This window comes from Hordeum vulgare, chromosome 5H (genome assembly GCF_904849725.1).
Source record: "Hordeum vulgare subsp. vulgare chromosome 5H, MorexV3_pseudomolecules_assembly, whole genome shotgun sequence".
NCBI lineage: Eukaryota > Viridiplantae > Streptophyta > Magnoliopsida > Poales > Poaceae > Hordeum > Hordeum vulgare.
In genome coordinates, this window is record NC_058522.1 from 21,130,349 (window position 1) to 21,158,276 (window position 27,928).

The 27,928-nt window shown below is 44.1% G+C and overlaps 1 pseudogene; it reads right to left on the reverse strand.

Moving 5' to 3' along the window:
- Nucleotides 1-560: 560 nt before the first annotated feature.
- Nucleotides 561-10,396, reverse strand: LOC123396214 (annotated as a pseudogene).
- Nucleotides 10,397-27,928: the final 17,532 nt, after the last annotated feature.

Here is a 27,928-nt window from a genome sequence, read left to right on the forward strand (position 1 = left end):
AGTTTTTTGATCGTGATTGTCATTGAAGTGTATGCCTTGATCTTTACTGTATGATGCAGTTCCATGCCCTTGGCCCATTATTGTCCTTATTTCAGGGGCAAGCAGTTGTTAGGTGTATGGCAATAGTTCAATTAGAAGTAGAAGTCTACTATTTTTGCAAAGAAGATTTTGCCATAATATTGCCACCATGGTAGAGGGTAGACGAATAGCAGAGGTAAAAAAGATGCATGGAGGAAGTAACTAGAGGCTAGAGATAAAAAGGGGCATTTAAGAATCCAACAGGTGTGTGCTTGATGACTCACAAAGCAGCTTGATGACTCACAAAATTCATCTTTCATAGCAACGCACGCGAAGCTAACCAGTGCATAACAATGACATGCATTGCTAGCTATAGCAAGATGATTACAGTAGAAAACGATGTAAAACATTGGTGTTGCTCAATGAAAATATCAAGTCAGAAAGGTGATATATGTAGAGAAAAAAATATAGTCAGGTGACAAATTGAACTCTGCAGTGACAAGCCTGACAGGATAGACTAATAAACTACACAAAAGAATAGTTCAAAGAGGGACCTGAAGTTCTGGGGGAAGATATCTCTAGACATCATATATCTGATCCTTGAAACCTCTGCTCAACATCTCATCGGCTTCGTCCTGTAATGAAATCAATCATGTTAGAATCCTTGAACTTGACCAAATTCATATTTCAAAAGAAAACAAATGTAGCATGACAAGAGCAAACTTGCCAGGACTAGGAGCTTGATGGCTCGTGTGCGCAAGGTCCTGCTCTTGATCATATCACATACTTGGACCAGGGTTCCCGACATGACATGCACTCCAGACTCAAGCTTCCTAATATCCTCGCCGATACTCTTGCCACCAACACACGCGTGCACATAGACGCTCATGAAGCTACCAACAGCCTGCATGACCCTCTCTGTTTGCGCTGCAAGCTCCCTAGTTGGCGACAGTATCAGCGTTGCACCCTACCAAATCAAAATATTAACATCAGTTAAATTGCCGAGGGCAGATTGACTCCCAATGTTTCTAACAGATTCCAGAAATCTGCGCCGAAACCAGAGGTGAATCCGGCCACAGAATCCGTAACGCGAATGAATGTGAGTGGAGCGAGGTCTTACTCGTGGACGTTGGTATCGATGACCTGGTAGACGGAGAGGGAGATCCTGGAGGTCTTGCCGGTGCCAGACTGGGCCTGGGCGATGACGTGTTTGTAGGGATGTAGCAGAGACATGTCCAGATCGAGGGGATCCGGACGGTGAGGCGGCTCGCGGCGCCGGAGTGAGAGGAGGCAGGGGACGCGTTGAAGGGCGGCGGCGAGCGCATTGCTTCTTCCTCCGCAGCGGCTTGTTCCTGCTGAGCAAACACAAAATCAGCGAGCGCAAGGGCCGGATCCATGCGAGGCGGACCGGAATCGGATGAAATGGCGACGAATCGAGGCGAATTTGCTCGTCCATCGTGGATCCATGGAGAAGAGGGGCAGATCTGTGGAGGACGCACGCACTATGCTCCTCCATCTTGTGGTGTGGGGGATCCATCCCTTCTCCTCCTCCGTGAGGTTCCATCCATCAGGGTGGTGGGGAGGAGAGGCAGAGGGGTGTGGATCTGGAAGAGAGAGAATGGGGACCGAGGGAGAGGGCAGATGGGGGTCGGGGAGATGGGGCGGCAGCTGTTAGAAGTCCGTTCCCTTTGCCGTCCGCCTGGGGATCACCCTGAAGGCAAAGGGGTCGAGGCAGACGGCAAAGGGATGACTTCAGCTGCAGTGACTCTTTGCCGTCTGTCTGGACCATCTTTACCATCAGTCGTGTCTTTACCATCTGCTTATTCCACCTTTGTCGTCCGCTAGCAGATGGCAAAGAACGCACTGATGGTAAAGATTATCTTTGCCATCAGCCAGTTCTTTGCCGTCTGTTTGCTAGCAGCTGATGGCAAAGAGTCTATTTGCCATCGGCCAACACACGGCAAAGATCAGGCAGCCGGCAAATTACTGGATTCCAGTAGTGCATGAGTAGCATGGAAGATATTGAGAACTCTTGGTCATTGCGTTGACAATGAAAGCATGCCACCCAAAATTATTATCTCCGTTTTCAAAGCTTGAGCTCTGGCACCTCTGCAAATCAATGCTTCCCTCTGCAAAGGGCCTGTCTATTTATTTTCCTGTCGAGTCATCCTCTTCTTATATAAGCACCAATTAGAGAGCACCTCTGTCATTTTTATGCTTTGCTTTTGATTGATATTGAGTATGACTATGAATGGATCTTCGTTGCTATGAATTACAATATTTAGTCAGCACTTGATCTTTGAAAGTGCTCTGCATCTATGTTTTGCGGTCTCAGAAAGAGCTAGCGAGATACCACCTATTCATATTGCTTCATGCTTGTTTTGATTGAAGTGTTGGTATTTGAAACTCATTATTATTTGCTCGTTAGCTGATTATGCCATTGATATTAGTTTACCGTGAGACCTTTGTGTCATTTTCTTATGTGGTTAACTTGTGATCTTGCTAAAATTCTGGTTATGAGTTAGACATAGTTGCAACAACAAGATCAAACAGAGTTTGTCAAAGTTTTTCTTTCTCTCTCTTAGTTTGTCAACTGAGTTGCTTAAGGACAAGCAAGGTTTTAAGCTTGGGGGAGTTGATACGTCTCCATCGTATCTACTGTTCCAAACTCTTTTGCCCTTGTTTTAGACTCTAATTTGCATGATTTGAATGGAACTAACCTGGACTAACGCTATTTTCAGCAGAATTACCTTGGTGTTATTTTTGTGCAGAAATCAAAGTTCTCCAAACGTCCTGAAAATTTACGGAGATCATTTTTGGAAAATATGAAAAATATCTGCGCCAAGTTCCACCTGAGGGGGTGGGCCAGTGGGCCACAAGCCCTGGCTCTGCCACCCCCTGGTGGTGGTGGGCAGGCTTGTGGGGCCCACACAGCTCTGCCGCCCCCAATCTCATGTCTATAAGTTCACTTTCGTCCCAGAAAAAATAAAAAAGAGAAGATTTTGTCGCGTTTGCGATACGGAGGCGCCGCCACAACCTGTTCTTCATCTGGAGGGCAGATCTGGAGTCCGTCTTGGGCTCCGGAGAGGGGAAATCATCGCCATCGTCATCATCAACCTTCCTCCCTCTCCAATTCCATGAAGCTCTCCGTCGTTCGTGAGTAATCTATTCATAGGCTCGCTGGACGGTCATGAGTAGGATGAGATCTATCATGTAATCGAGTTAGCTTTGATGGGGATTGATCCCTAGTATCCACTATGTTCACAGATTTATGTTGCTACTACTTTGCCATGCTTAATGCTTGTCACTAGGGCCCGAGTGCCATGATTTCAGATCTAAAATTATTATGTTGTCACCAATATATGTGTGTTTTAGATCCGATCTTGCAAGTTGTAGTTACCTACTATGTGTTATGATCCGGCAACCCCGGAGTGACAATAACCGGAACCACTCCCGGTGATGACCATAGTTTGAGGAGTTCATGTGTTCACCAAGTGCTAATGCGTTGGTCCGGTTCTTTATTAAAAGGAGAACCTTAATATCCCGTAGTTTCCTTTTGGACCCCGCTGCCACGGGAGGGATGGACAATAGATGTCATGCAAGTTCTTTTCCCTAAGCATGTATGACGACACACGGAATGCATGCCTACATCACATTGACGAACGGGAGCTAGCCACATATCTCTCCGTGTTATAACTGTTGCATGATGAATATCATCCAAACAAGTCACCGACCCATTGCCTATGAGTTTGTCCTACTATTACTTGTCTTGCTCTAGTGCTGCTACTACTGTTGCTACTGCTGTTACTTGTCTTGCTCTGCTGCTACTGTTGCTACTACTGTCGCTTGCTATTGTTGCTACTTGCTACTGCTGTCACTACTGATGTTCCTTGCCATTGTCGTTACTCGCTACTTTGCTGTTACTACTTTGCTTGCAGATACTAATCTTTCAAGTGTGGTTGAATCTGACAAATTCAGCTGCTGATACTCGAGAGTATTCTCTCACCTCCTTTTTGGCGATCAACAAATTTGGGTCAAATACTCTACCCTCGAAAACTGCTACGATCCCACGCGCTGGTGGGCCATCAACAACATTCTTCTAGTTTCGATTACCGGAGAGTGCTAGCAGCATTCTTCTGGTGCCGTTGGAAGGGAAGGTCTGCTGTTACGGAGTCAGCATTTTTCTGGCGCCGTTGCCGGGGAAGCACAACTGACATCAGAGGTTGCTCATCCACGGCCCAGTCGAGGCATGCATATACGGGGCACCGCAGGGATGTCCTAGACGCGAGGTCTTGTAGGCCGAAGCACTGGAAGCTGTTGCGTGCCTTGCTGTCCAAAGATGGAAAAGGACACGAGATTTTGTTAAAAGAAAAAAAGGACCGAGTCCTGGTATGGCACAAAGAGGCACGTGACAGATCAACGAGTGAAAATAGTCCATCGTGTTGGCATCCATGGGAATTTGCAGGAGGTGTTGACAAGACAATTGCTAGTGCCGGGAATTGTGTAAGGCAGACATGACGTGAAGACCAGATTAGTGCATAGGGTTGTACCTCCTCAGGTTTTGCTTGTGTGCTTGGTGCATCACGTTGAAAGCTCGGTTAGTTTTTCGCAGGGTCAGCCATACGAAGAACCATGGTGTCAACGGACACTAGGTTTGAGGTGGAGAAGTTTGTCTGAACTGAAAACCTTGGGTTATGGCAGACAAAGGGTGAAAAAAATTCTTGACACAACAGGGATGCTTGAAGGCGTTGCGGGAAGTCAAGCCAGCTAAGATGGAGTTATCATGTGATGGATGGGAATTCGTGGAAGATGATTTGCGAGCCTGGGGCGTGGCGTTTAGCCGGACAAGGTCAGCTTGGTCGGACTAGTTAGTTTGGCGGATCGATGCAAGTCGGTTGATACAGAAGATGGTGGTAGGATCGGCGATGACGACATAGGAGCGTGATGCTGATGGTGACCGACTTCTGGGCGTGGAAACACGTGGTACAAGCTTAACGGCTTGTGTGGCTTCGACAAGACTATGGCGCGGGGTTGATTCAAGGTGTACACACAGAGCTTGAAGTCGACGGGGCGCGGAGTGGACTGATCATCTACCATGGAGTCATGTTGAAGGTGGAGCTCGATCGAGGAGCTATGGCGTAAGGATTCGGAGAATCGCAACCTATGCAGCGGGAAAAAAGCGAGTGACACGCAATTCGGACTGGAGCCCAATGGTCTGATGGAAGCGTGAAACTCGTCATCGGTCGGTAATGATCGGTGCTACTCTGATGTGGGGGTTGAGTGGTGTGGGTTCACGGCCCTTGAGACTCGACCGGGACAGCTGAGGCTCAATGCGGTAATAGCAGCGAGGCATGCGGTACGCACGGGGCATGGAGACGAGCCAAGGCTTTGGTGGTCATACATGTGGTGAGACAACTGCGAATTTGACTCAGGGTGACACAAGGCGACGGTGAAATTCCTTCAAGTTTTAGATGGACGGTCAAGAAAGAGCAAGGATGTTGAGTTCAGATAACTCTTATATGTGGCATTCACTATGTGGGTTGTTTACTTTCACGCAGGTCAGTGATCAGTGTGTAATGGTGTTGAACGGATACTCCAGAAGTTGAAAGCACAAAGTAGGGTAATAAGGAACTTAACTTTGCTCGAGGGTTGACTGTGAAGAAGACGAGAAGGGACTACAGCTGCAGGTGGAGTCACATGAAGTCTGGGAGTAGCAGTGGTGCTCATGGCGTATCTCAAGTCCAGTGTACATGGAGGTTTGACGCATGGACAAATCCAAGATGGTGGAGAATATTCGCCAAGGTGGAGTTTGTTAGAGTTGTGTCGAATATTATTGTACAAGGTAGGTTACAGTTGGACTTGTAATTGTATTGTGTTTAGACAGGATATGGAGTCGTGTCCTAATAGGACACTTGTATCCTAGGCCTCTCATATATAGCGGAGGTAGACACACGATGCAGCTTATGCCAACATAATAGCACAGGCGTGCAAGGGGAGCCGGCGGTGTGTGCCGGCGCCCGGGCGGCCGGGGTGTGGTATTGTGACGGTGTCACGGGGAGGAGCGCCTGTAGTCATGCCCCGAGGATGTAGCCATATCGGTGTACCTCGTTAACAAATCTCGGTGTCGTGCTCGTGTGATTGCTTGGTCCTTCGATGATCGACGGTATGCCTTGGATTTATTCTAACAAAAAGTGATATTAAGTTTGCAGTGATACATGCTCATGCTCAAATGTTTCTCACGAATGCGCTCATGCTGAAAAGCACTGGACAAATTGTTCAAAATAATAAGGAGAATGCTTTGTCCAACAATTTGTTTTGTGCCAACAAATGTTTCAGACTTGCTTGTTGTTATGAATGCTTCTCACATAAATAATGACAAAAATGGCAACAGATGCTATGAATACTCATTAACAACTATACAACTACCACTGCTAGGAGACAAATGGAAGATAAAACACACATGAAGCATTTTTATAAATAAAAACAAGCATTTTTGTGAACTTGAAGGTTGAGCACCAACAACAAACATGCTTATCTTTATTTGAAGCGTTGATTGTATGTTATCATCAATTACCAAAAAGGGGGAGATTGAAAGCACATATGCTTCCTTGGTGGTTTTGATAATTCATGACAACATACATTGTCTCTTAGACTAACACTTTTACCTAGTACATTTCATGAATAGTCCACATAGAGCATTGGCTAAAGGATCGTGAGAAGAAACTTTTGGGTAACGTAGCATAAATTCAAAATTTTCCTACGCATATTCAGATCTTCCTATGGAGAGACCAGCAACGAGAGAGGGGTAAGAGCATCTTCATACCTTTGAAGATCGCTAAGCGGAAGCGTTGCTAGAACGCGGCTGATGGAGTCGTACTCGCAGCGATTCCGATCTAGTGCCGAACTACGACACCTTCGCGTTCAACACACGTGCAGCCCGGTGATGTCTCCCGCACCTTGATCCAGCAAGGAGGAGGGAGAGGTTGGGGAAGAACTCCAGCAGCACGACGGCGTGGTGTCGATGGAGAGACGAGGTCTCCCGGCAGGGCTTCGCCAAGCACCGGCACAGAGGAGGAGGAAGAAGGGCAGGGCTGCGTCGAGGGAGAGGCAAAAGTCTAATCTCCAATGGCCAAAGGTGCCCACTATATATAGGGGGAGGGGAGAGGGGGTGCCACCCCTAGGGTTCCCACCCTAGGTGGTGCGGAAGCCCCCCCATATGGGAGGTGCGGCGGCCAGAGGGGGAGGAGGGGGTGGCGCACCACCTGGTGGGCCTTAGGCCCACCTGGCTTAGGGTTTGCCCCCCCTTTTTCTCTCCCCTCCGCATTGGGCTGAGTGGGGAGGCCCACCAGCCCACCTAGGGGCTGGTCCCAACCCCCACTTGGCCCACCTTACCTCCCGGGGTCGTTGCCCCCCTTCGATGGTTCCTCGGGGCCACCTCCGGTGGTCCCGGTGGTCCCGGTACGTTACCGGTGATGCCCGAAACACTTCCGGTATCCGAAACCATCCGTCCTATATATCAATCTTTACCTTCGGACCATTCTGGAGCTCCTCGTGACGTTCGGGATCTCATCCGGGACTCTGCACAACTTTCGGTAACCTCGTATAACAATTCCCTATAACCCTAGCGTCACTGAACCTTAAGTGTGTAGACCCTACGGGTTCGGGAGACACGCAGACATGACCGAGCGGGGTCCGACCAATAACCATCAGCGGGGTCTGGATACCCATGGTGGCTCCCACTTTCTCCACGATGATCTCATCGGATGAACCACGATGTCAAGGATTCAATCAATCCCGTATACGATTCCCTTTGTTTGTCGGTATAGAACTTGCTCGAGATTCGGTCGTCGGTATACCAATACCTTGTTCAATCTCGTTACCGGTAAGTCTCTTTACTCGTTCCGTAGCACGTCATCGTGTGACTAACTCCTTAGTCACATTGAGCTCATGATGATGTTCTACCGAGTGGGCCCAGAGATACCTCTCCGTCACACGGAGTGACAAATCCCGATCTCGATTCGTACCAACCCAACAAACACTTTCAAAGGTACCCGTAGTGCACCTTTATAGTCACCCAGTTATGTTGTGACGTTTGATACACCCAAAGCACTCCTACGGTATCCGGGAGTTGCACAATCTCACGGTCGAAGGAAAAGATACTTGACATTAGAAAAGCTTTAGCATACGAACAATACGATCTAGTGCTATGCTTAGGATTGGGTCTTGTCGATCACATCATTCTCCCAATGATGTGATCCCGTTATCAATGACATCTAATGCCCATGATCAGGAAACCATGATCATCTATTGACTAACGAGCTAGCCCACTAGAGGCTTGCTAGGGACACATTGTGATCCATTTATTCACACATGTATTACTGTTTCTTGTTAATACAATTATAGCATGAACAATAGACGATTATCATGAACAAGGAAATATGATAATAACCATTTTATTATTGCCTCTAGGGCATATTTCCAACAGAAACCCCTTGATGAAGGAAAAGGAAATATGATTGGCTCAATCTTCAAGCTAGAAGACTCCACATTTTATATTTGTGAGAAATCACTTTTGAGTACATACGAAATCCAATACTATTAAAAGGGGGTGAGGTATTAAGATGAACTGGTTGCTCAAGTGCTTAGAGATAGCCACCAAAAATACGCAGCCATTCTCCCACAAAACATATATGTCCCAAGCCACATATACAAAATCCGTGCCACCAACATTCTGATTTTGGCCCTACCGATTTTACACTTAGACAGATCCTAAGCCAAACCACCATCTCAGTACCACCAAGATTCCATTAAGTGCCATCGAAATCACTGACCAACTTTGTAGTTAGCCATCTTCAAGAATCAGTACCGCCAAGTTTTGAGAATTGGTCTCACCGAGATTTGGACCAACTTTCGGGTTAGCCATTTTCAAGAGTCGGTACCACCGAGTTTGAGAATTGGTCTCACCGAGTTTTGGAACAACTCTCTGGCTAGCCATTTTCAAGAATTGGTACCATGGAGTTTTGAGAATTGGTTTCACCGGCTTTTGAAAACTGCCTTGGACACCAATATTGGTACCACCGAGATTCATATATCGGTTTCACCGAGAATTCAAAGTTGCCACGTTTAGTGCAACTCGGTACCACCGAGATTCACATTTAAGTGTCATCGAGGTTGGCAATAATGTTGTAATGGTTGGATTTTGGGGGATGCCTATATATACCCCTCCACCCACATCTCATTCGAGAGGAAGCATTAAGAACACATACTTCATTGCCAGATCCATTTTTCTAAGAGAGAGTTACCTACTCATGTGTTGAGATCAAGATATTCCAATCCATTCATTTGAAACTTGATCTCTAGCCTCCCCAAGTTTCCTTCCACCAAATCAATCTCTCCTACCCATGCCAAATATATGAGAGAGTGATTCGGTGTTGAGGAGACAACCTTTAGAAGCACAAGAGCAAGGAGTTCATCGTTCTACCGCATATGTTACCTTTTGGAGGGTGGTGCCTCCTATATTGGTTAGGTGTCGCTTGGGAGCCTCCTACTTCGTGTTGTGGAGTTGAACCAAGATGTTTGTAAGGGCAAGGATATCGCCTACTTCGTGAAGATCTACCGTGAGTGAGGCTTGTCCTTCGTGGATGGAAGCCGTGGTGGAATAGATAAGGCCGCTTCTTCGTGGACCCCTCGTGGGTGGATCCCTCCGTGGACTCTCCTAGCCGTTACCCTCCGTAGGTTGAAGTCTCCACTGACATGGAGGACATCCCAAGTCTTCTTACTATATTGCTTGTAGAACTAATTAAGTTTGGAAAGAGTGTGTCCATACCTAGCCGTGAGAGAATTTTCCAAATCATGATTTTGCTGTCGTGGAGGAAGTTGTTGCAGCTGATTGATTCATGCTTCCAGCTCCAAAAGATCCTATTGAAGAGGAAGTTTGTTTTGCTTCTTTCCCCACTGGCAGCCTATGCTGACCATGTGTCTTTAAATGTGTCAAGTGCCTGTAGTTAGGTGATCCAAGAAAATTTGATCACCCTCTTTCTTTCGACATTGTCAAAGGCCTTTTGGTGTATGCCACAATTGGTTCTCTCAGGTACTAATGTCCAAACATCGAGACCACATCAGTTGGAAACCTGATCATGGTATCTTCGCATGTGCTCTCGGACATTTGCATGTACTTGTCCCATGAATAAGCGGTCCTACCATATGCAAGCATCAATGCAGCTATGCACTTATGGTAACCATAGAAACCAATCCTTCCCACGGTGTGCTTCTTCAATATGAAGTGGCCATCAAAGGGCCGGACGCCATGGTTGAGATGATCGAAAGCGCTGGCAAAATTGTCAGTGAAGAGGGAATCCGGGGCAAAGTAGTCGTCCATCAGGGTCAAATGGACATACACTCGGTTGCGGTTGAGAATTCGATGACCCTCGTTCGAGCTCTTGAAAATAAAAACATACTCCTCCGCAATCTCCGTGTTTGCTAGCATCGCCTGCATCATCGATGTCTCATTTGTGTAGTCCTTCTCGTTGGACGAGTTGAACGACTAAGCATAGTGTTGTATATGTACTGTGTATGCGAATCCATTGCTTCAAAGAAGAAGGGGCAAAAAATAGCTCGATCAATTCACCGAACAACTGTCGGGCACGGTGAGCATCATAGGAGTGGATGGTACCTGACGATCGGAGGAGAGGCTGTCCCAGTGGCAGAGGAGAAGCGGGGGAGAGGCTCGTCCCGGCGGCAAGAGATATAAAAGAAAGAGAAAATTGGAGGATGGAGGTGCGGGGTTGGGGGGGGTAGGTGAGCCACGTGTGTGGGAGTACTACATGGGTGCTATTCGGACTCCCGCAAAATCGCCACACGTGTCCCCCACTTTGTCTCAGGTTTATTGAAAAAAGTGCGTTCGGACCGCGCAATTTGGATCAATAGTTGCACGCGATTTGAGAGTCCGCTTTGGAGGCGCATTGTTAGGGTGTTCACTGGAATCACCCTCCTGGCTAGCGTTCGCCAAATAGCATTTCCTTTAATTTATTTGATTGAAACAGTGGAAGTATCCGGATTCTATCGTTGCAAAAGGCAGACTAGTATGGAAAACGTGCTTTTGGAATCCAGTCCCGGCCGGATCGTAAAAACAGGACTCTGCACGACTGCGATGGTATGCAGAGGAGGGATTCGAGTCGGGGTCCAACACCAACGTGCAGGTACGCCTCCTATTTAACACCACGTTCGCACGCACCTTCGAAGACCTGTTTGTCAACTGCTGCAGACCCGAGAGAAGTCGATCGATCGCGACAACAACGACATCTTCAGGATCGACAGGTCACACCGATCGATATGGAGTTCTCGACGCCGCTGCCGCTGCCGCTGCCGTGCCTCGTCGTCGACCACGACGGGGCCGGAGGGGAGCCCTGCACAACCCTGCTCCACATCTCCAAAGGGGAACATGAACAGTACCAGCACCAGCACCATGCATGCGACGACGACCACCTGCTACGCAACAGGCGGAGATGGATGACGCCGCACGGGTGGGTGCTCTCGTGTGACCCCTTCACCCTCGCCACCTTCCTGTGGAACCCTCAGACCTCGGAGAAGATCCACCTGCCGCCCCTCACGCCGGAGCAGGAGATACCCTTGCTATCCTCCTGCTCCCTCTCCGGCAAGCCCGCCACCGGCAACGCCGCCGGCTTCACCGTGGTGGCCGTCGAGCCGGAGGACCCGACGGTATGGTACTGCCACGTCGGAGGTGACGCCGGAACACGTGGATGGGCCAGGCACGAGTACGACGTGGGAAGCGTCACGTTCCCGGGAACCAACGGCAGGAGCAGCAAGCAGATACCGAATTTCATCACCCGGCTCACGGCGGTCGGAGGCAAGTTCTACTTCTTCCAGTCGTACCACGAGCTCGGCGTGCTCGACTTCTCCCCCGGACCAGTCTTCAGCACCGTGTCCGTCCCCGGCATCGAGCGGCCCCCGAGGACCAACATCATCGTGCCGTTCTTCATTGAGCTCGGCGGGGAGCTCTATCTGATCTCTGCCTTCTTGCACTACAAAGTCGGTGACGGCTCAAGGGTTCACGGCTGCGGCGTGTACAAGATGGACTTTGCCAGGAAGAGGTGGCGCAAGGTCCACGACATCGGCGACCGAGCCTTCCTCATGTGTCCTCAGTATTTCGGTGGGTGGTGCTCCGCGACCGCCTCCGGGCTGAGACCCAACTGCGTCTATTGGATGGGGCTGTGTGACGACAACCTGTTGCGGATCTTCGACATCAACGGGAATGGAGACACACATGAAGTGCACGATCCGTGCAAAGATATCACCGGGTCAAATCGTAATGCGGTGTGGATGCTTTCTACCGAGCCATAAGCATGGAATAAACTAGATGATTCTTCACGCGTTGCTTGCTGAGAGAAGTGGTTGCAATATATTTGAACGAGGTTTTTTTATTTTACAGACATGAGTATTTCGATTGATAATATAAGAGTTTGAATTGAAAACACATATGATTTATTGTATTTGATTATTTCTAATGTATTTATGGTGCATATATGACATAATAGAGTGTTTATTTTTTTTCTCATGGATGGTTGCATGCCGTGGCGAACAATTTTTGCATACATGGTTGTATGTTGAATTGTGATATTTAAAAAAAAATCGTGATGTTTCTTCCTTTGCTTTTGCCAGCAGGCTAGGCCCCAAAAGCTCCTGATTAAAAGTAATGCCTGCAATTGATTTATTCAGTCATTATAGTTCCCTAGCCTTGCCATGAAAGATGGCGTATTCCGATCCCCTTCGGTTAGGCATTCCACTTGTTGAGATAGACCATTGCTTTCGTACATGATTATATATTGAGGCGTGATGTTTGTACATTGAGACAAATAGGTTGTTTAAGATCACCTATTTATTTAGTTATACTTTTTGGTGCATGTTTGAATCATAATACCTTCTCTTGCACTCATGCTTTTTTATTTTTTGAAATACATAACAGACATGAAAAAGCGCATGCATGGAGTGCTACAATATGCATGTGGATGCTTCCTACCGATCATAAACATGGATGAAATGTGGTGCTGAAGGAATCAGTTGTGATATAAACCTTACTTTGATAAGGTTTGTTAGTATGGACATAAATATCTCTGCTGTTAAAGATGAATTTGGAGATTGTCGTTTGTATGTCCCGGTTTTACTACTGTAATTCAATTCCGACCTACATGCTGACCTTAACTAAGTGTGTATACTCGTGTGATGCAGCATCTCACAATTTTGTCTCCTAAATCGTTATTGCTTTCATTTCTGTCTAGCATTACTGGGGAGAGATTTCCCACGTGAATCTATATATTCTGTAATGAAATCAATATGACGGTGAGACTTGAACCTTGAATACTTGAAAAATAATCAACACAGCCAAAATAGCCGAAGAATCACAATTGTAATATTCATGACCGATCAATCTGTAGGGGAGGCAAGATAATATATGATTTTTTCTTTATATCCAATTGCAATTGTGTCTATTGGATGGGGCTATGTGACGACAACCTCCTGCTAGTCTTCGACATCGACGGGAATGAGGGAATGCATGCAGTGCACGATATGTACAAATATATCACCGGGCCAAATTGCAATGCGGTGTGGATGCTTGCTACCCATCCGATCCATAAACATGGAATCAAGTAGATGATACTCAATGTATACCTGAAGGAATTCGTTGCAATATATTTGAATGAGGTTTCATTGCATGGACATGAATATTTGGATTAATAATATGAGAGTTTGAATTAAAAACACATATGATCTATTAGTTTCTACTATTTGCAAGGTATTTGTAGAATATAAGTGACATAATAGACTGATTCTTTCTCATGGATGGTTGCATGTTGGGATAGACAACTTTTTGCATACATGATTGTCTGTTGAGGTGCAATATATTTGGAGATTTTTCATAATGGTTTCCCCTTTTCTTTTGCCGTCAGGCTAGATCTGACAACTGCAGTTGACTTTATTCGCTCATGATCGTATTCCTATCCCCTTTGGTTAGGCATTGCAGTTGTTGAGATAGACTATTTCCTTCATACATGATTATATTTATATGTTGAGGCGTGATTTTTGTAAATTGAGACAAATAAGTTGTTCAAGATCACCTATTTATTTAGTTATACTTTTTTGGTGCATGGTTGTCTTGCAATCATTTTTTTTATTTTTTTAAATACATAACAAACAGGAAAAAGTGCATGCATGGAGTGCTACAATATGCATGTGGATGCTTCCTACCGATCATAAACATGGATGAATTGTGGTGCTGAAGGAATCGGTTGCGATATAAACCTTATTACTTTGATAAGGTTTGTTAGTATGGACATAAATATCTCTGCTATTAAAGGTGAATTTGAAGATTGTACGTTGGTATGTCCCCGTTTTACTACTGTAATTCAATTCCGACCTACATGCTGACCTTAACTAAGTGTGTATACTCGTGTGATGCAGCATCTCACAATTTTGTTTCCCAAATCGTTATTGCTTTCATTTCCTTCTAGCATTACTGGGGAGAGATTTCCCGCGTGAATCTATATATTCTGTAATGAAATCAATATGACGGTGAGACTTGAACCTTGAATACTTGAAAAAGAATCAACACAGCCAAAATAGCCGAAGAATCACAATTGTAATATTCATGACCGATCAATCTGTAGGGGAGGCAAGATAATATATGATTTTTTCTTTATATCCAATTGCAATTGTGTCTATTGGATGGGGCTATGTGACGACAACCTCCTGCTAGTCTTCGACATCGACGGGAATGAGGGAATGCATGCAGTGCACGATATGTACAAATATATCACCGGGCCAAATTGCAATGTGGTGTGGATGCTTGCTACCGATCCGATCCATAAACATGGAATCAAGTAGATGATACTCAATGTATACCTGAAGGAATTCGTTGCAATATATTTGAATGAGGTTTCATTGCATGGACATGAATATTTGGATTAATAATATGAGAGTTTGAATTAAAAACACATATGATCTATTAGTTTCTACTATTTGCAAGGTATTTGTAGAATATAAGTGACATAATAGACTGATTCTTTCTCATGGATGGTTGCATGTTGGGATAGACAACTTTTTGCATACATGATTGTCTGTTGAGGTGCAATATATTTGGAGATTTTTCATAATGGTTTCCCCTTTTCTTTTGCCGTCAGGCTAGATCTGACAACTGCAGTTGACTTTATTCGCTCATGATCGTATTCCTATCCCCTTTGGTTAGGCATTGCAGTTGTTGAGATAGACTATTTCCTTCATACATGATTATATTTATATGTTGAGGCGTGATTTTTGTAAATTGAGACAAATAAGTTGTTCAAGATCACCTATTTATTTAGTTATACTTTTTTGGTGCATGGTTGTCTTGCAATCATTTTTTTTATTTTTTTAAATACATAACAAACAGGAAAAAGTGCATGCATGGAGTGCTACAATATGCATGTGGATGCTTCCTACCGATCATAAACATGGATGAATTGTGGTGCTGAAGGAATCGGTTGCGATATAAACCTTATTACTTTGATAAGGTTTGTTAGTATGGACATAAATATCTCTGCTATTAAAGGTGAATTTGAAGATTGTACGTTGGTATGTCCCCGTTTTACTACTGTAATTCAATTCCGACCTACATGCTGACCTTAACTAAGTGTGTATACTCGTGTGATGCAGCATCTCACAATTTTGTTTCCCAAATCGTTATTGCTTTCATTTCCTTCTAGCATTACTGGGGAGAGATTTCCCGCGTGAATCTATATATTCTGTAATGAAATCAATATGACGGTGAGACTTGAACCTTGAATACTTGAAAAAGAATCAACACAGCCAAAATAGCCGAAGAATCACAATTGTAATATTCATGACCGATCAATCTGTAGGGGAGGCAAGATAATATATGATTTTTTCTTTATATCCAATTGCAATTGTGTCTATTGGATGGGGCTATGTGACGACAACCTCCTGCTAGTCTTCGACATCGACGGGAATGAGGGAATGCATGCAGTGCACGATATGTACAAATATATCACCGGGCCAAATTGCAATGTGGTGTGGATGCTTGCTACCGATCCGATCCATAAACATGGAATCAAGTAGATGATACTCAATGTATACCTGAAGGAATTCGTTGCAATATATTTGAATGAGGTTTCATTGCATGGACATGAATATTTGGATTAATAATATGAGAGTTTGAATTAAAAACACATATGATCTATTAGTTTCTACTATTTGCAAGGTATTTGTAGAATATAAGTGACATAATAGACTGATTCTTTCTCATGGATGGTTGCATGTTGGGATAGACAACTTTTTGCATACATGATTGTCTGTTGAGGTGCAATATATTTGGAGATTTTTCATAATGGTTTCCCCTTTTCTTTTGCCGTCAGGCTAGATCTGACAACTGCAGTTGACTTTATTCGCTCATGATCGTATTCCTATCCCCTTTGGTTAGGCATTGCAGTTGTTGAGATAGACTATTTCCTTCATACATGATTATATTTATATGTTGAGGCGTGATTTTTGTAAATTGAGACAAATAAGTTGTTCAAGATCACCTATTTATTTAGTTATACTTTTTTGGTGCATGGTTGTCTTGCAATCATTTTTTTTATTTTTTTAAATACATAACAAACAGGAAAAAGTGCATGCATGGAGTGCTACAATATGCATGTGGATGCTTCCTACCGATCATAAACATGGATGAATTGTGGTGCTGAAGGAATCGGTTGCGATATAAACCTTATTACTTTGATAAGGTTTGTTAGTATGGACATAAATATCTCTGCTATTAAAGGTGAATTTGAAGATTGTACGTTGGTATGTCCCCGTTTTACTACTGTAATTCAATTCCGACCTACATGCTGACCTTAACTAAGTGTGTATACTCGTGTGATGCAGCATCTCACAATTTTGTTTCCCAAATCGTTATTGCTTTCATTTCCTTCTAGCATTACTGGGGAGAGATTTCCCGCGTGAATCTATATATTCTGTAATGAAATCAATATGACGGTGAGACTTGAACCTTGAATACTTGAAAAAGAATCAACACAGCCAAAATAGCCGAAGAATCACAATTGTAATATTCATGACCGATCAATCTGTAGGGGAGGCAAGATAATATATGATTTTTTCTTTATATCCAATTGCAATTGTGTCTATTGGATGGGGCTATGTGACGACAACCTCCTGCTAGTCTTCGACATCGACGGGAATGAGGGAATGCATGCAGTGCACGATATGTACAAATATATCACCGGGCCAAATTGCAATGTGGTGTGGATGCTTGCTACCGATCCGATCCATAAACATGGAATCAAGTAGATGATACTCAATGTATACCTGAAGGAATTCGTTGCAATATATTTGAATGAGGTTTCATTGCATGGACATGAATATTTGGATTAATAATATGAGAGTTTGAATTAAAAACACATATGATCTATTAGTTTCTACTATTTGCAAGGTATTTGTAGAATATAAGTGACATAATAGACTGATTCTTTCTCATGGATGGTTGCATGTTGGGATAGACAACTTTTTGCATACATGATTGTCTGTTGAGGTGCAATATATTTGGAGATTTTTCATAATGGTTTCCCCTTTTCTTTTGCCGTCAGGCTAGATCTGACAACTGCAGTTGACTTTATTCGCTCATGATCGTATTCCTATCCCCTTTGGTTAGGCATTGCAGTTGTTGAGATAAACTATTTCCTTCATACATGATTATATTTATATGTTGAGGCGTGATTTTTGTAAATTGAGACAAATAAGTTGTTCAAGATCACCTATTTATTTAGTTATACTTTTTTGGTGCATGGTTGAATCATAATATTTTCTCTCTTCTCTTGCAATCATTTTTTTTATTTTTTTAAATACATAACAAATAGGAAAAAGTGCATGCATGGAGTGCTACAATATGCATGTGGATGCTTCCTACCGATCATAAACATGGATGAATTGTGGTGCTGAAGGAATCGGTTGCGATATAAACCTTATTACTTTGATAAGGTTTGTTAGTATGGACATAAATATCTCTGCTATTAAAGGTGAATTTGAAGATTGTACGTTGGTATGTCCCCGTTTTACTACTGTAATTCAATTCTGACCTACATGCTGACCTTAACTAAGTGTGTATACTCGTGTGATGCAGCATCTCACAATTTTGTTTCCCAAATCGTTATTGCTTTCATTTCCTTCTAGCATTACTGGGGAGAGATTTCCCACGTGAATCTATATATTCTGTAATGAAATCAATATGACGGTGAGACTTGAACCTTGAATACTTGAAAAAGAATCAACACAGCCAAAATAGCCGAAGAATCACGATTGTAATATTCATGACCGATCAATCTGTAGGGGAGGCAAGATAATATATGATTTTTTCTTTATATCCAATTGCAATTGTGTCTATTGGATGGGGCTATGTGACGACAACCTCCTGCTAGTCTTCGACATCGATGGGAATGAGGGAATGCATGCAGTGTACGATCCGTACAAATATATCATCGGGTCAAATTGCAGTGCGGTGTGGATGCTTGCTACCGATCCGATCCATAAACATGGAACAAAGTAGATGATACTCAATGTATACATGAAGGAATTGGTTGCAATATATTTGAATGAGGTTTCATTGCATGGACATGAATATTTCGAATACTAATATGAGAGTTTGAATTAAAAACACATATGATCTATTAGTTTCTACTATTTGCAAGGTATTTGTAGAATATAAGTGACATAATAGACTGATTCTTTCTTATGGATGGTTGCATGTTGGGATAGACAACTTTTTTGCAAACACGATTTTCTGTTGAGGTGTAATATATTTGAAGATTTTTCATAATGTTTTTCCCTTTTCTTTTGCCGTCAGGCTAGACCTGACAACTGCAGTTGACTTTATTCACTCATGATCGTATTCCGATCCCCTTTGGTTTGGCATTGCACTTGTTGAGGGGCGACGCTACAAGGTACGGACAGTTTTTATGGAAATTTACGGAAAGGATTAGGTGGGCTAAGATGATTGGAAGAAATAAGGGCGAGGGGCCCACACCACTTTAGAATCAGGGGGCGATGGAGATCAGCTAACGAAGGAGTCCGTAAACCCCCCGTATTACTCCGTATGTTTAGAATTTTCCCTTGTTGAGATAGACTATTTATTTCATACATGACTATATGTTGTATAACTGGTAAATCTTGCTTGAAGTGTGCCAAATCGTTATTTCTTTTATATCCAAAACATAAATCTTGCTTGGAGTGTGCCAATAACAAATTTATAACTGGTAAATCTCTTCAAACTGGAAACAAACATGTACTGGAAACAAACGAAACAATCTCACAAACATGTATTGGAAACAAACGAAACAGTCTCAACAAACATGTACTGGAAACAAACGAAATGTCTATTGCTATGTTTACGCCCATATAAAAGTATTCGTTCCAAGACAAACATGTACTAGACCTCTCTCGTCATTTCATCCGTTTACGAGACAAAGCGGTAGCATGCATGGTAGCTGTGCATGCATGGAAATGGAATCATCAATCAATCAAATTACCCAATCCGGCGCGGCGCAGATGTGGGAGTAACGTTTGGACCGGTGCTTCATCATGCTCAACCCTCCGCCGGCCTTGGGCAGCAGCTCCACGCCGGCAAGCACCCCAAAGTTGTCGCATTTTCCATAATCGCCGCCGCCATTCTTGAGCTGTTGCCACTCTCTAGTCTCGAAGAACTTGGCGACCAAGAACCTGCACGAGCCCAGCGGCACGAGGTAGGACGCCACGGGGATCCACCCCTCGCCCTGCGCGACGTCCTCCCACTCGCCGCTCACCACCGGCGGCCTCGTCGCGGAAGCGGCGGCGAGGTCGGACGCGCACAACAGGTTGTTCTGGGACGAGAAGCCGAACCAGAGGCCGTGCTCCGGGACGTACTCGGCGCGGCCGCGGAACGGCAGCGGCCAGTACAACGGCCGGGGCGCCCACGCGCCGCTCCCCGTGTCGAAGGTGTAGGTGCCGGCGCCGGCCGTGGATATCCAGATCTTCGAGTCTCCGACGACCGCGTGTCCCGCTACGTCGCCTAGCTCGCACTCCACCACCATACTACTGGACTTGGACTTGGAGCCGTCGTCTACCATGGGTTGCCCGTCGTCGTCAGAGTAGTTGTCGTCGTCATCCCAGCGGTACGGGGGCAGGTAGGGTGGCGGCGGAAGAGATCGCCAGTGCCATGCCATCCGGCAGCAGGGGCCGGAACCGCGACCTCGGATGAGGGCCGCGAAGCAGCGGCGGGGGTCTCGTCGAGGCTTCCGGTCCATGACGTACAGGCGGGTGTCGCCGACGGGGAAAAAGATGGGATCAACCTTTGGAGCGCGCAGCGTGGGGATGGTGGTCAGGGTCTGCGTGGCGGCGGAGTAGAGGACGGCGCTGCCCTCGCAGTCCACGGCGAGGAGGCCCTTGTCGCCGACGGGCATGAAATCCATGTCATGGGCTTCCGTGTCGGGTCCGTGGAAGGTCATGGCCGGTGGGGGCGGCTGGAACTCCTCCATCGTCGTCGTGCCATCGTCCGCGCCGCTTTGTTTGGTTGAGTGGAAGAAGAAGGTGGAGGGGTCGATGGGGTGCAGCGTGTAGGCTTGGCGGCCGCCGATGGTGGCGGCGCGGGCTACCAGATGCACAAGCCGGCGCTTCATCTTCTCCGGCTGGATCTGGAATTCTGGATTACTCTGCGGCACCCGATCTTAGGAGAGGAAGCACCGGAAAAAATCAAGGTCACGCTCACGCCTGCAGGCAGGCAGCAGCGGGCGGATCTTGAGGAGCAACCACCAGAAAATATAAGGGTTTATCTTAGGGCACATCCTAGTACGTATTGCACATCTAAATGACACAATCAATTATAAAAAAGAAAAGAAAAAATAGTCAGGCGAATATAATTAATCTCCGCATAAGGGTCTATTTAAAACCACAATAGATTATAATAATCTGAATTATGAAGATAGATTATAAAATCTGATTTACAAAAATAATCTAGATGAACATGCTTGAAGGTCAGATTATATAAACTGTAATCCAGATTTTACATTGCATAATGACATATTTGTCCTCTATTTTTTTAAAAAAGAGGATAGCCGTGACAGGAATATAATTATCTACAACTTTACAAGGGTAATGGGTCATTAGCAATCCATAATCTGATTTTAGCTGGGGTAGAGTAGATTGTGAGTTTTTAATAATATGTATATTTAATTTTTATAATCTACATCATAATCTGTTATGTTTGGAGACAGAGTTAATTATAAAAACTGAATTATATAATCTGAGTGTATCCAAACAGGGCCTAAGATCCACCACATAGCATTTAGATGTGCAATATTTATGACCCATCTAGATGTGCTTTAATAAAGCTGCATAAATAAATATGAATAGATAGATAGAATTTCAAGACACATACAAGATAACAAGCATTTTGTTTGTTTGCCGTCATGTTTGCGAGACTGTTTCGCAAAACAAAAAATATCCAGGTCCAGTTTGAAGAGATTTACCAGTTATAAGGGCTTGTTTGGGGCTGCTCCACTTCACCAAAATCAACTTCACTTTAATTTTTTTACTTTGAAGCAGTTTCATACGAAATCTATAGCACTACAACAGAATGTTTGACTTCCATCTAACTCCAACTTTAAGAATAGAAAATTTGATAAAAAGATTCTATTTGATTGTTTGAGGAGGCATAAGTGAAGGGGTATCCACTTGATGGTGGCAATGGGGGATAATTTTCCCCCAACTCCAGCTTCTAGAGTTTTTTGGAGCACCCTCTCAAGAGCTTCATTAAAACTTTAAAGTTGTACTTCAAATTCTAGTTTTTTTGCGGAGCGGCATATTGTGAAGCTATCCCGTTTAGCTTGTTTTTTCTGGAGCGGAGCTGAATTTTAAGAAACAGAGCAGTTCCAAACAGATTCTAAATTTGTTACCTGTACACTCCTAGCAAGATTTATTTTTCGGATACAAAGAAAATCTCATACTATCTTGCCTCCCCTATACCACTACATAAAAAAATAATGTAAGCCGTGTATGTTTCATACACGGCAAAAGCCGTTTCACACTCGGCAAAGCATACGCCGTGTGTTATACTTGGCGTATACTCCCTCCGTTCTTAAATATAAGTCTTTTAAGCGATTTCATTAAGGGTCTACATACGGAGCAAAATGATTGAATCTATACTCTAATATATATATATATATATACATCCGTATGTAGTCCACTAGTGAAATCTCTACAAAGACTTATATTTAGGAACGGAGGGAGTAGCACACAACTTACATCCGATCGGCTTAGGGCTTATAAGCCAAGCGTAATTTATCAGGACTTCGGTTTATATTTAAGCCGAGTATAACACGGTGGCACACGATAAAAAGGACGAGATCACGGGCGGCTGGAATAACAGAGGCCCCATGTGGCATTGGCATTAAGCCATATATCTTGAAGGTACGCCGTGTGTAAAACTAACTTTTGGCTTACAAATGCGCCATGTAACAGCACAACGCCGAGTGCTCGCAGCCACTAACGGCTTACATGTAAGCCGAGTGCTTTCCCTCAGCTTGCAATGGCTACCCGAGAACCCTCGAACACCTCCACATGTCACCTATAAGCCGTATGGCTTCCTGTAAACACTCGGCTTATCAAGACACTAGTGGTTGGGACGCGCCCTAGGCGCGTCTCTTGAGGCGGGCTTGTGCGTACTAATCTAGCTATCGTATTTGTTGACGTCTAGATACATAGTTCAATGAAAAGAGAAGGAATGTAGATGAACGGAAGTGGTATGGTAGTGGTTAAAAAATGTAACAAATGCGTTGACACTTTTAGCTTTGCATTAAAAAAGACAAAAGTAAGACCTAGTACTTATTTTGGGACGGAGGGAGTATGTTTTTGAAGTGATTTTTCTATGAGATTCAATATAGTTATTCATCATATAACAATATGATGAATCATTTTGTTTTCCTTATCTGGGTTTGTTTGTACTACTTTTTGACGAGAGGGATATAACATGAGGGTTACAATGCTGAAAATAAGTTAAAAGACAAATGTTAACCATATTTGCAAGCAAATTCTGTTATTCTTCCATATTCTGTGTGCACATCTTAGGCCCTGTTTGGAACCATAATAGATTATGATAATCTGGATTATGAAGATAGATTATATAATCTGGTTTATAAAAATAATGTAGGTGGATATGTTTGGAGGTTAGATTATATAAACTATAATCCAGGTTTTACATTGCATAATGACCTGTCTGCCCTCTGTTTTTAAAAAAAAGAGGAGGATGACGGTGGTAGGAATGTAATTATCTTCTACTTTATAAGGATAATGGGTCATTAGCAATCCATAATCTGATTTTAGCTGGTATAGAGTAGATTATGAGTTTTTAATAATCTATTCGTCTAATTTTTATAATCTACACCATAAACTATCCTATTTGGAGACATAATAGATTATAAAAACTGGATTATATAATCTGGGTGGTTCCAAACAGGGCCTTAATATCCATTTTTCTTCTTAAACCAGGTTCATTGTCCAACAAATTGATTAAGTTATCTGCATTAAATATGTGAACAATTCCATTTTTCTGTCAAACCTCACCCTCATTTATAGCCTGCCGAAGTTAGAATTCACTCTTTCCTGGTACTCCTACTACTCCTTTTATCATGGGTTGAAAGGCACGTTTGGAAAATCTCTGTGACCAAGGTAGTCATCGATTGATTGCTAGCTCAGCGTAATCTCCAATCTCAGAGGAGAGCTAGCTCCAGACCGCGCTCGGCCGCCACACTGGCTTCACTCTGGTTTGTATCTTGATTACCGCCTTGTCTGCTCCCATGACACGCCGATCTGCCGTCGACCGCTCTGCTACTCCGCGGTCGTTGCTGTGGTGAAGGATGGGGATGGGAGAGGAGGAGGCGGTGGCGGTAACCCTAGCTGGGAGGAGAAAATGAAAGAAGGACGCTGGATGTTGGGTTCGAGGGTCACTTGCGTTCTGTTTCTTTCCTCCTTCGGCACAGTAAAATCACAACAGTGAAAATTGCCTGCGTGGATATGCCCAGCGACGCGCCTGTCTTCCCTTCTTGAAGAGTGTAATTTCGGCTTACTAGTACATCGGGGAATTCTGTAACGCCGTGTACTCGTTACCCATCACATGCAATGCTAGACGGAAATGAAAGCAATAATGATTTGGAAGACAAAATTGTGAGATGCTGCATCACATTAGTATACCCACTTAGTTAAGGTCAGCATGTAGGTCGGGAATGAATTACAGTAGTAAAATCTGGACGTACCAACGTACAATCTTCAAATCCATCTTTAATAGTAGAGATATTTATGTCCATACAAACAAACCTTATCAAAATTAGGTTTATATTGGAACCGATACCTTCAGCACCACAGTTCATCCATGTTTATGATCGGTACATAGCAGAGATATTTATGTCCATACAAACAAACCTTATCAAGATAAGGTTTATATTGCAACCGATTCCTTGAGCATCACAGTTCATCACAATTCAAACTCTCACTTTCTTAGTCCATGTATTCATGTCTATAAAATAAAAAAACCTCGTTAAAATTTATTGCAACCAGTTCTCTCAGCAAGCAACGTGTGAAGTATCATCTAGTTCATTTCATGTTTATAAATCAGTAGGAAGTATCCACACCGCATTACGATTTGGTCCGATGATATCTTTGCACGGATCGTGCACTTCATGTGTGTCTCCATTCCCATTGATGTCGAAGATTCACAACGGGTTATCGTCACACAACCCCATCCAATAGACGCAGTTGGGTCTTAGCTCGGAGGCGGTCGCGGAGCACCACCCATCGAAATACTGAGGACACACATGAGGAAGGTCCGGTCACCGATGTCGCTTACCTTGTGCCACCTCTTTCCCGTCGAGTCCATCTTGTACAGGCCGCATATAGAGCTCATTGTCGAGCTCAACTAAACCGTAGTGAGTGCTATGAAGAACCTATTAACATTTGATACATTCTTTACATAGGACTAAATAGTACACCATCATACACAGAATCATACATCCAGGAGACTATACAATATAGCTGATTTTATCATCGTCATCTCAAAGAGCGCCACCGCCGTCGGCGGCGGTGGTAGGTCGTGACCGCGGCGGTGAGCGGCAGGACAAGGTCGTCCCGGAGGTGGCTGTAGAGGGAGCCGAGGAGGTCGCAGAGCTCCGGCAGCAGCGCGGCGAGGTTACGGCCGGACGGCACCAAGGCGGGGAACGGGCAGAGCAGGAAGCCCACCGCGAACAGCGTCGCCGGCGGCAGCATACCGACGCTTCCAAGTCTCGTCGGTCCGTCGACGTCCGATTTTGCACTCCTTGTGTGGAGTAGCCGCAATGAGTGTGTAGGTATATATAGAGGTTATCAGTTGGGTTGGGTGAGGGCGTGCTTGACTCGCAGGTGAGTGAGGAGAACGTTAGCTGCGTTTCATGGCCATGGGCTGCGTTTTAGGGGGCGGGCAGCTAGGATTCGCGTGGACATGGTTGTGCGTGGCGTTGGCCCGGAGCATAGCCAATCGAGGATTCGAGGTGATGTCTACGTACGATAGTAACAGCGGAGTATAGTGATGTGCGCATAGAGCATCTCCAAGAAACGGGCGCTGAAATTTTTTTAAAATTTAGACATCGAGATAACGTTTTAACGCGCGCAGATGCGTGATAGCTTTTTCAAATGCTGCAAAATTACACAAAGTGAAAATTACATGTAATAGCGTTTTAGCTCTGCCGAATGCGTCCAGTGCCAAGTACCATCCTTTTTGGCCTCTTTTGATGCCACGGAAAAAAGATTTTTCCGGGGACCAAAAATATGTAATAACAATATTTTTATTACCAAAATTCACTAGGTTTAATTATGGGAATACAAAGAGTGTCATGGGACAGTCGGACAGACCAAGTCGATCCAAACCTAGCTAGGATGTGGGCTTCATAATTTGAGCCTCTTTTTTTATGGACAAGATTACATAAAGTGAAAGAAGATCCAAAAATACTACTCCCTCCGTCCCAAAATAATTGTCTCAAACTTAGTATAACTTTGTACTAGTTCTAGTACAAAGTTGAGACACTTATTTTAGGACGGAGGGAGTATTAATATCCTTAATAACCACGTCATATTTACCACCTTGAAAAGTGGCGATTTCATTGACCACGTTTATTCAATCCGTCACAAGATGCACCCTCCAAAGATTCAAACCCATAGCCAATCAGCAATACCTTCACGACAAGCAATAGCTTCCAGGATTGCAGGATCAGCAACCCCCCGATAAGAGGAGAGCTGAAGCACCCCAAATATAATCCCTAATCATCCCTACAGACCGCAGCAGCTGTACCATATGAGCCTGACCTGGAGATGCCACCATCCACATTTATTTTGGCAGACCTAGCAGGTGGAAATTTCTAGGCCAAAGCGTTCTCCGCCTGTGTTTTATGCCATATAGGTTTTACCAGCAGTTTTTGTAGCTCATCAAGTTTCGAGATATGTCGAGTCACAAATTCATGTTTAGCAAAAGGAGTTTGAAAAATGGTCTCAAACATAGAGAATAACCATGATTTGGGGTTTGGTTCATTTGTAGAAATCACATGCTCCAACAGGTGCCCATGAACCAACGCCAACACATCGGCTCATCGAACACTCAATGAGGGAATGGTTCCAATTATCCTCGGCGCCACACAGGGAACAACCCGAGGTTGTGCTCATCTTGTGGTGCTTTCTAACATCTTCTGACGGTAACGAGACCCTAGCCAGACGCCATAGGAGCATATGGAGCTTACCCGGAACGTCAACCTTCCACAACCCGCGCCAACCAGCCTTATTAGAGTCATTGTCCAAGGATCCCGGTCTCTCCTCAAGCCAGGCATCCCTTCTCTGTTTTGTCGCCACCAACATATGGTAGGCAGAGCATACTGGAATTTGCCATTTCTCTCAAAATTCCACTACCAAAAGTCCTTCTTCAGGCTAGTTCATGGTGGGATATTGAGAATAACATTCCAATTAGAAGGAAGAAACATCTACTACACAACACTATAAGAAAATTGTTATTCCATAACGTATTTTTGATGACGTTCCTCGAAACTGTCATGATTGATGACAGATTTCTCTGGTTTGTCATCAAATTCGTCATGATTAGCGAGATGAGAATGCCTACGACGGACCATCACGGATACAATCGCGAATTAATTAGCTATACACCAAGCAGACCGTCGTGGATGACTCATGCTGATGTGTTATGCGTGTTCGACCCACACTTGTATGTCTTCATTTTTTTAAGTTGTTCGTACCGTCAGGAACGACCTTCTAGTGCTGCATCCTCCACACATTCCTTTTGTAGCAAAAAAAAGGACTACTACTACTGCGTTGTCCGGATTGTTGGGCCGTTGTAAGTCCTTTTCTTTTTATAAAGGAAAAAACGGTATGATTTCTTAATAAGAAAAGGAAAAGCAGGAAACCTCACACTTAAAGGCCTACGTCGCTACCACTCGGAAATGTCAATGTCACTATGTTAACATCCCATGCCTTTCAAAATTCTGAAACAAAATGAGCCAAGTTTTTTTTATTTTAAATAAGAGATTGAACGGGGATTTGAGACACGTAGCACTGTACGTTCCAACAAGCCAAGTTTTTTCCTACAAAAAAGAGCCAAGTTTTTAAGTTATTTTCACATGTAGGCAACAATATATATATATATATATCTTAATGTGAAAAGAGAACAATAGTTATGTAGTGTACTACTTAATGTCAATGTATGAAAAACATTTGCGAAATCTCCTAAGAAATATGCCAATCTTATGAATCAATAATATTGTTCTATACCCGTTCATACAAATTTTCTACC